Source organism: Diceros bicornis, chromosome 25 (genome assembly GCF_020826845.1).
Source record: "Diceros bicornis minor isolate mBicDic1 chromosome 25, mDicBic1.mat.cur, whole genome shotgun sequence".
NCBI lineage: Eukaryota > Metazoa > Chordata > Mammalia > Perissodactyla > Rhinocerotidae > Diceros > Diceros bicornis.
The window spans coordinates 12,500,850-12,509,174 of NC_080764.1; the positions used below are offsets into that span (position 1 = coordinate 12,500,850).

General features: G+C 54.6%; 1 long non-coding RNA gene across 2 annotated transcripts; it reads right to left on the reverse strand.

Annotated features, from left to right (window-relative positions):
- Nucleotides 1–1,817: 1,817 nt before the first annotated feature.
- Nucleotides 1,818–8,032, reverse strand: LOC131421920 (uncharacterized). Of its 2 annotated transcripts, none has more exons than XR_009223981.1 (3): nucleotides 7,915–8,032; nucleotides 7,291–7,389; nucleotides 1,818–2,136 (listed from the first exon to the last, which is right to left on the reverse strand). It is a non-coding gene; the product is annotated as an uncharacterized LOC131421920 (long non-coding RNA). The 2 variants fall into 2 exon arrangements; XR_009223980.1 differs by lacking the exon at nucleotides 1,818–2,136 and adding an exon at nucleotides 4,717–6,769.
- Nucleotides 8,033–8,325: the final 293 nt, after the last annotated feature.

Consider the following 8,325-nt stretch of genomic DNA (forward strand, 5'->3'; position numbering starts at 1 on the left):
GAGCTCCGGGAGGCCCAGGAGATCAAGGTCACTGGTTCAAGCCCCATGCAGGGGGAGAATGTGAGCTTCCCTCCTTTCCACTCAGCTCTGACCCTGACTGGTTCTCTCCTAAATGGGGGGCCTCAGGATGAGCGTGCAAAACATCCTCATCCCGGGAGCCAGCCCCTCCTGAGGGCTGAGAAGAGTCCCACCTTCCCTGAGGGAGGCAAGGTGCCCATTCGAATTCCTCCAATCAGAGGATGCCTCTCCTGCAAGAGCTTTCGGGATCCTTCGACCTGATCCCATCCATGTAGGGCTGGAAGGCTGGGCCCAAAGAGGGGAGGCCTGGCACCTCGGGTTCTTGTTTGCTCAGCCTCATCTGGCCCCCTTTTTCTGGTAGCAGCGCCCCATTTCTCTTTGGAGATCTACCTTCCTGCGTTAGCTGAGGTCTTGGTCAAGCTGTCAATCAAAGTATGCCATCCATCCTCTCTAGCCGGGAGGTGGGTGGTTGACTCCATCTTAGCCGATGAGACTCTGAATTCTAGGGGAATGAGGCCAGGAAATAGCTGGAGGTTCGTGCCTTGATGGGATATTTGCAGTTGGGCTGGGTCTTCAGCTGTCTCCAGAACCTGTGAACCACTCCGGATCCTTCTAGTCAGTTCTTCTTGGCTCAAGTTAGCCACAGCCCATTCCTGTGGTCTGTAGCCCCAGAACAGTGTTTACTGTAGGGAGGGACATGCCACTAATGAGCTGGCGGCACTGCTGGGACTCAAACTCAGATCTCTAGACTCCCAACCAATGCTCGTGTCCCCTGGGAGGAGCCTCTGGTCCCTAGAGGAGTGGCGGGACTGAAATGAAGTAGAACCGAAGAGAAGAAATGAGAGTTCTCATCTATGGCCCAGTTTTGGGTGGGGTTGCTGGCGGTTTGACTGCTGGGCAGAGTGTGAGAAGGCACAAAGAAACTGGGCAGGCGGGGTGGGGAGGGGTCAGCCAGCGAGGCCCCCTGTGGCCCTCACAGGGCCCCTGCCCAGCGCCCTAGGCGTTCGGTAGGCACTCTGCTCGGAGGTGGAAGTGAGAGGTGCAGGGCCCCCAGGGAAGGAGGATTTGGTTAACAGAGCACATGCTGACCTGGTTCAGACAAGCCAGGGTGGGTCTGTGACTCCGTGCCGCGGGAACACTCACAATGGCTCTAACTCACTCTGAAAGTGAAACCAGCCACCCACCAAACACGGGGGCCTCTGCTGTTCTGAAAGCTCCGGCAGCCTGTCTCTTGATTAACCAGCACCCAAAGTAGAAACCAGTCAGCAAGACAGATTCGAGGTCAGCCAGCCAACTGGGGCGTGCATGGGCCTCACCAGGCCTTGGATGTCAGGCATTCAACCATGTAGCCTGCCAGGAAGACAGCCAGCTGTGATCCCCTTCTTAGGGTCACCCACCAGGGAGTATACCAGGCAGCGGGGGTTTTTGTCTTAGACCCTCCCGTGTTGCCCCGAGATCCAGTGCTCAGACCTGGCTCCAGGGCCCGCGTTACAACACTGGACCTATTCCAAGGGCTCCAGAGAGAGAAAACCGTGGGGCAGGCACACTTCTCTTGCGTCCCTCTCACTCAATTCCCATCTCACCATCACCCAGGGTGGTCAGTCATTGCTGAAGGGTGGGGTGGGGAGAGGTGGGGGGACCAGTAATTAAAGATGATTTCGAGTCCTAATTTGTGTCACCTAATCTAGGTGAATTATGCTCCATGCTTGGCAAAGGCATGTGTGTCTGCCAGGAATTTCAGTTGCAAACCACAGAACCCAACTTGGCTACTTCCATTAGAAAAGGAATTTATTCAGGATATTCAGAAGCTGGGAATCTCTGGCAGGACCCACGAATCAGGCTTGGGGGGTGCAGCATCCTGATGTGATGTTCTGATCACCACCTTCACCAGCCTCCTGGAATTCTCTGCCTCCTTATTGGCATCACTCTCTTCCACACTGAGGTCTGCAGTGGAGACTTCTGACTGGAGGATCCTGGTCACATGCTCACTCTCTCACATTGAAATCTGCAGTTGGAGACTTCTGATTGGGGGAGCCCAGTCACATGCTCACTCTCCCAGCAGAGACTTCTGACTGGGGGAGCCTGGTCACATGCTTGCTGCTCCAGTTGCAAGGGAGGCTGGGAAAGTAAAGTTTTGCCTTGTTGCTTGGGAGGCAAACTCCTAAAGAAGTAAACACCGCAAACACAGGAAAGGTTTGCAAAGCTGCTGTGTGACCACAATGTAAAATAAATATCCGGCCAGCACCTGAGAAGAAACATCCCTGACAGAGGGTACTTTGTCAGCCCTGGTCCTCAGCTCCCCCCTCCCTCTGAAGGTGCCCCTTCCTCACCCCTCCTGCGGCCAGTGGTGTGTTGTTTTCTGCGGCAGGCTGGGTGGTGGTGTTTTGTTGTGTGTTTAGGTTAGAACGAATGACCAACATTTTAAACGAGAGAATTCACATTTTTAAAAAAATCTCAATTTTCTGCTTTTCTTGAAAATTCAGAATTTGTTGGCAGAATTGAGCCAACATTTCCATTTTCCATCTCTCCAGTAGGTGGAGTCTCCAGTTTGCATGGTCCCCTCCCCTGCCTGCCTCACGCTTCGTTCCTGCCTGGCCCCCGTGTGCATCTTAGCTGGGGAGCCCTGCCTAAACTTATCACGAGGGAGAGAGAGACCAGGCCTCCCCCTCCTACGAAAAGCCTTGATGTTGGGAGGCCAAGAGAGTAGCACACGTTTTAGTTAACTGCCGATTGTCCAAAATCATGCTTGAGTCCGTGCCGTCTTTACAGTGCCATTGGGGTGCCCTGTGGAGCGTGCTTACAAACATGTATACGCAGAAATGGTGCCAGGGAATCCTCTTCTAAACTTGGCGGAGCACCTGTGTGAGCGCCCAGGTAGGGTAGGCGGGTGCCCGGGAAGAATGACAGGTCCCCACCATACTTCCCTGAGTGCCACCCAAAGGGGCCCTTCTCCACGAATCCTTGTCACTAGCCTGGTACCTTCTGAGGCTTTGCGCCTGCCCAGAACTCCTCTTTCTCAGGTTCATTTCGGCCCTTTTATTCTGGAGAGGAGACCCATGGTCTTTTCTGCATCCTTATTGTGGCCTGTATTGGGATCTGCCAAAATACGTTTGTCTCTCTTCTCTCATCCCCACCTTATTTAGATTCTTGAGGTGGCAATGAGACGGACAAGCCAGGATGCCAAGAGTCAGAGACCAGAGGAAGATTTTACAGTCTCTCTGTAATGCAGGTGTGCGTCCACTTTGCACCTGTCCACTGCCTGAAGCTGGCATGGTCATTGCTCAGGGGAGTTCAGGCTCTCCTGTTCTCTGGGGGTCCAGGGCCCCTGGTCCTAGAGCCAGGCTTGACTGGGGGCATCATTCCAGAGGTGGGGGGCGATTTCTGAGCCCATTTACAACTTTCCACCAAGCAAGCACTGCAGGCAGTGGTGACAGCCAGGCACAACCTCCAAAGAGGGACATTTAAATGTTTTCCAATTCCTTAATAAAAACACTAAGAAAAAAAAGCAAGCAAGCGTTAACTTCTAGATAGAGAGGAACTTCTCACAGACACTTTGCAAACATCACACGTCCTCTTTCCTCGCTGCAACACCTAGACTATCTTCTGAGAAAGATCACAGATCTTGGTGAAACCTGCTTAAGAATAAGAAAAAGTGAAAAGATTCTTTTCTACCTGTTTCCCACGGGAAAGGCGGAAACCGTTGCAGACGCTGGCACAGGGTCTCCAGAGCTTTCCTGACTTCCCCAGAACAGGACTCCAGCCCGGCAGTCAGGAGATGGGGTTAGGAGTCGGCGTGACTGGACAAGAAGCTTCCCTCCCTGGGCTCTGTCAGCACAGGGAGGTGGTGTCCTGGGCCTGGTGACTTAGGACATTTTCAGGTTCCTCTGGAGAGGTAGAAATGATCAGGGGTAGTAGGAAGGCTGGTGTTTAGGGGAGCCCTGGGGGAGCTCTGTCTCCCACAAAGGGTCCCACACTTTTTGTTTTGATTTTGGTTCTCATTTTCTTTATTTTCTTAAGTAGGTGTTATGTTCCCATGAAACAAGATTCAAATAGTACTGAAGGTTATTCAGGAAAGTTCTCTCTCCTCTGCCTCCTGGGTCTCCCAGCTCCCCTCTCGGAAGGAAAACGTGTCTACCAGTCTCCAGGGAGCCCATCAGAGCTACTCTGTGCACGTCCATGCAGTTCACAGACACGCTCGCACACAACACACACTCACGTGCACGCACATTTTCCTCAAACTCACCATGCACACACACCTACACTCTCCCTCACACGTGCACATACCCTCGCACCCAGACAAGCTCACCTACATGTCCATCACACACTCACACCTGCTCATCCTCACACCTTCACACACACTCTTACAAATGCACACATGCGCATACACCCAGACACACACACATAGACAGGCTCACCTTCACACACACACACACACCCTTACAAACACACACACACTTGCACACACCTCTCACACTCACATTTATCTCTTTACTTCTACATGAGTGGTGGTACATTACACACTTTGTCCTGAACTTGGCTTTTTTTCATTCAACCATCCACCTCGGGGATTGCTGCATGTCAGGAACAGAGAGCTGCCCCTTCCTTTGTTGTCAGGGCTGCATTGTATCCACTGTGTGGACAGTCCCTGATTTATTACCAGCAGCCCTCTGTGGATGCACACTGAGGCTGCCTCCAGTCTCGCTACTGCGTGAATTCCTTGGCGCACACACACTTCCTAGGTGGGCACGCATCTCTCTGCAGGGTGAGTCTGAAAGGAGGCATTGCTGAGTCGTATATCAGAGATGTTGACAGACGTTGTTGTGAAATTGCGACCCAGAGGGGTGGTACCACTCTGAGTGCACATCAGCAAGTGACCCACCCGTTAAGACGGCTTTCGGAGGCAAACCTTTCAAAACTTCAAATACGTTATTCCCGGTCTTGTTTTTAGTGTGATTTCCTGGAATCTTTAGGGTATTAGAGATCTGGAACCGTTGATTCTTTCTCTTTTCCTTTTTCCCTTCCTTTCCTGTATCTTGACACCTTCTGTAGGTCAGGTGGTTTTCGAGGCTCTGGAGCTGTCTGGGTAACTCGCACGTGGTCCTGTTCTCAGGGAACTTCTAGTGTAGACACAGGAACAGGAGGGCACCACACAAGACACAGTGACCAGCGTGTGCGTGAATCCCACCTGGCTGGGGTGGGAGATCCGGGAAGGACTGGTTTTAAAGCAAGGGGCTGAGTTAGTCTGGGAAGGGTGGGGTGGAATGAGGTGACCAACTTTGTCTCCATTTAGCACTGAAGTCTTGTGTCCTGGAAACCCCCTGAGGCCCAGGCAGAGCAGGCCAGCTGGTGCCCTGGAGCAGTCCTGGCAAGGAACCGGAACAGAGAATGACTTTCTACATGAACGGCATGGTTTGCATGAGATATGAGTTGCTCGGGGTGCTGCTGTTGGAGTAGATATTGAACCAGCTGCTCACGGAGGAACACGGAACATGGGTATTGGGGTCTGGAGCCTGGGAGCTGGAGAGGAGGTGACTCTGTGGCAAAGCAGAGATGGTGAGGGTGATGGCTTGGAAGTGCAGGCTGAGGAAGAAGAGCCACAGAGGATGGCCACGTTCTGGCTTGGGGACTGGTGGGCGGGGTGTCCCAGGGAAGAGTGGATGTCGGCAGAGGGGCTGGCTCTGAGGAGAGCCCACAGGGCCATCGGCCACCCGACTGCTTTGTCCTCCTGGTCCTTCTCTGACGTTCCCTCTTACCTTGTGCTCTCCACTCGATGGGGGAGGGGGCCCAGGCTGAGGGCTGGATGCAAAATCATGCAGGACGTTGTCCCCCAGGCTAGGGACCAGGATTCGTATCTGGTCGCTAGTGGAGTCTGGCGCAGTGGCGATAGGACTTTCTGCAGCCGAGGACTCAGCTACCTGCTGACTGTCAAGAAGGCAGGTCACAATGCTCAAAGCAGAGTGAGAGCGTCAGCCAGCGCCTGTGCCATCCAGGCTGAGGAAGGGAGGGAGGGCGGCCAGGAGGGCCAGGTGGCCCGGAAAATACTGGAGGGCTTCACGATGGCAGAGGAGAGTCACCACAGAGACAGTTAATGTCTCTCCAAACCTGTCTTCCCCTGTCTGTGTACCCTCTATTTATAGCCAGGCACATTCCCCAGCCTCCCTTGCAGCTAGGTTGGTCATGGGACTCAGTTATAGCCCATGGGATGTAAGTTAGAAGTGTCAAGGGCAGCTTTGGGGAAGGGTCTTTAATAGGCAGAAGGATGCCCTTCTTTGCTCCTTCCTTCGTTTTCCAGCCTCAGAAATGCAATGTGATGGATGGAGCTTGAACAGCTCTCTTGGTCCGTGAGGTAGGAGAAAGATGTTGAAGATGCCCCAGCAGTGAGAGAGATTTAGCTCAGGATCTGGATATCATCATACGGGGCCTCCACAGGGCTGGACCGCCTGCCTCTGGACTCTTGTGTGTAAGAGAGAAATAAACTCTTCTCCTACTCTAAGCCACTGGTACCCTCTTCTAGTCTCTTTTGACACACGCAGCTGGACTTAATCCTCCCTGGGACACTGTCGTCGGGTGGAAGGGGGTGGTGGAAGCGAGGGGGGTGAGGTGGCAGTTTGAGGGGTCTGGGTGGGCACAGTCAGAGTGATGACAAGGTCCCACTGTGGGCCTCAGCCTGGGCATGACGTGGAGCCAGACAGAGGATCCCTGGGGAGAAGATGGTGCAGGTCTGGAGGCTGCAGCAGGACCTGAAGTCTCCCTGGAGATGGAGGGCAGAGGAAGGGAGGAAGGGGGAGGGGAGGGAGCGTTTGTGGGTGACCGAGCTGAGGAGGGCATGGGGGTCTGGCAGCTTGACCCCCAAAAGACAGCCCTGTGATGGGCAAGTGGAAAAGTCACGGTCGGGAAGGGATGTGGGAGGCAGAAGACCCCAACATGCACTTGCCCCGTGGCTCCTAGGAAAGGGGGGCAGGGGCCACGTTCAGTGGTGGTTGAGCTGCTGGGGCTGTGTTCCACGGAAGCTGAGGGTGCAGGGAAGTTGGTTCACAATGGGACACTGTGAGGACTCAGTGGGGCGGGACGGCGGGGGTGTGGGGGCGCAGGAGAGGCAGTTTCAGGAACAAAGGTTTGAGGCGCTTGGTGGTTTGGGCGCTGGAGGGGAGGAGGCCTGGAGGAGGCTGGGTCCAACCCCCAGAACTCCTGAGACAAAGGCCTGGGCAGGCCTGAGTGGGCTCTGTCAGGCCCCTGCCATCAGGGAAGCTTCTGGATGATTCTTTAGGTTACCTCAGAGAGAAGCTGATGTTCTCCATCAGCCAGACCCAGGTTCAAATCCTGACTCTGCCACATTCTGGTTGGATAACCCGCGAGCCTCAGTTTTCTTGCCTGTAAAATGGGAAGGAAGGAGCCAGCTCTGTAGAGGGCAGGAGGAGCAGTCCAGGCAGGAGTCCGCCTGCACAAAGCCCGGGGGCGTGGAGGCTGCCTGTTTGCCGAGCTGGAGGGAAGTTCAGAGATGACAGCCGGGCTCGCTCACGTGGGAGTGGCACTGGGAGCTACCGGAAGGTTTTAATGAGGCGGAAGGGGTGCAGTGAAATGACCTGATTGGAGTTTGGGAGAGACTGTTCTGGCTGCTAAGTGGAGAAATAGACTGGAAGGGGTTAGGAGTGGAAACAGGAATGCCAGTAAGGGGGCCACTGTGGACTTGCTCGAGGGAGACGCTGCTGCTGGGACTGGGGTGGGGGCTAAAGAAAGCGGGTCACTTCTCTGCACACCTGTCACCCCCGAGCCTCCTGCAGGAGAGGCCCCTCTCACCCCCCTCACCTGGCTTTAATATCCAGCTCAGGAGCGTGGGGTTCCCTATGTATTAGTCGGGGTGAAGCCCAGTAGCTACTGAGACACGAACCCCTGTACCTCAGAGGTGCACACAATGCAGGCTTCTCTCTTGCTCCTGTTATCGTCCAGTGTGGGCTGTCTGGGGAGTGGAGAGTGGGGCCGGCCCTTCAGGAGGCTCCCCCTTGCCCCTAGGGCTTCACATTCCTCCAGTGGATTCTTGGGAGGGGGAGGGGAGAAGAGGGGAAGGGAGGGGAGGGGGAGGAAAGGAGGGAGAGAGAGACACAGAGGAGGATCAAAGGTGAGGTTTTTTAGGCCTAGAAGTAGAATAAATCTCTTCCACCCACGTCCCATTGGCCAGACTCAGTTCACGGCCCTGCCCAACTGCAAGGGAGGCTGGGATATGGAGTCTGGCTGGTTCCCAGGAGGAAGGGGCACGATGGGCTATGGAGACACACTCCAGCACTCTCTCTCACACCAGGACGCGCCCCG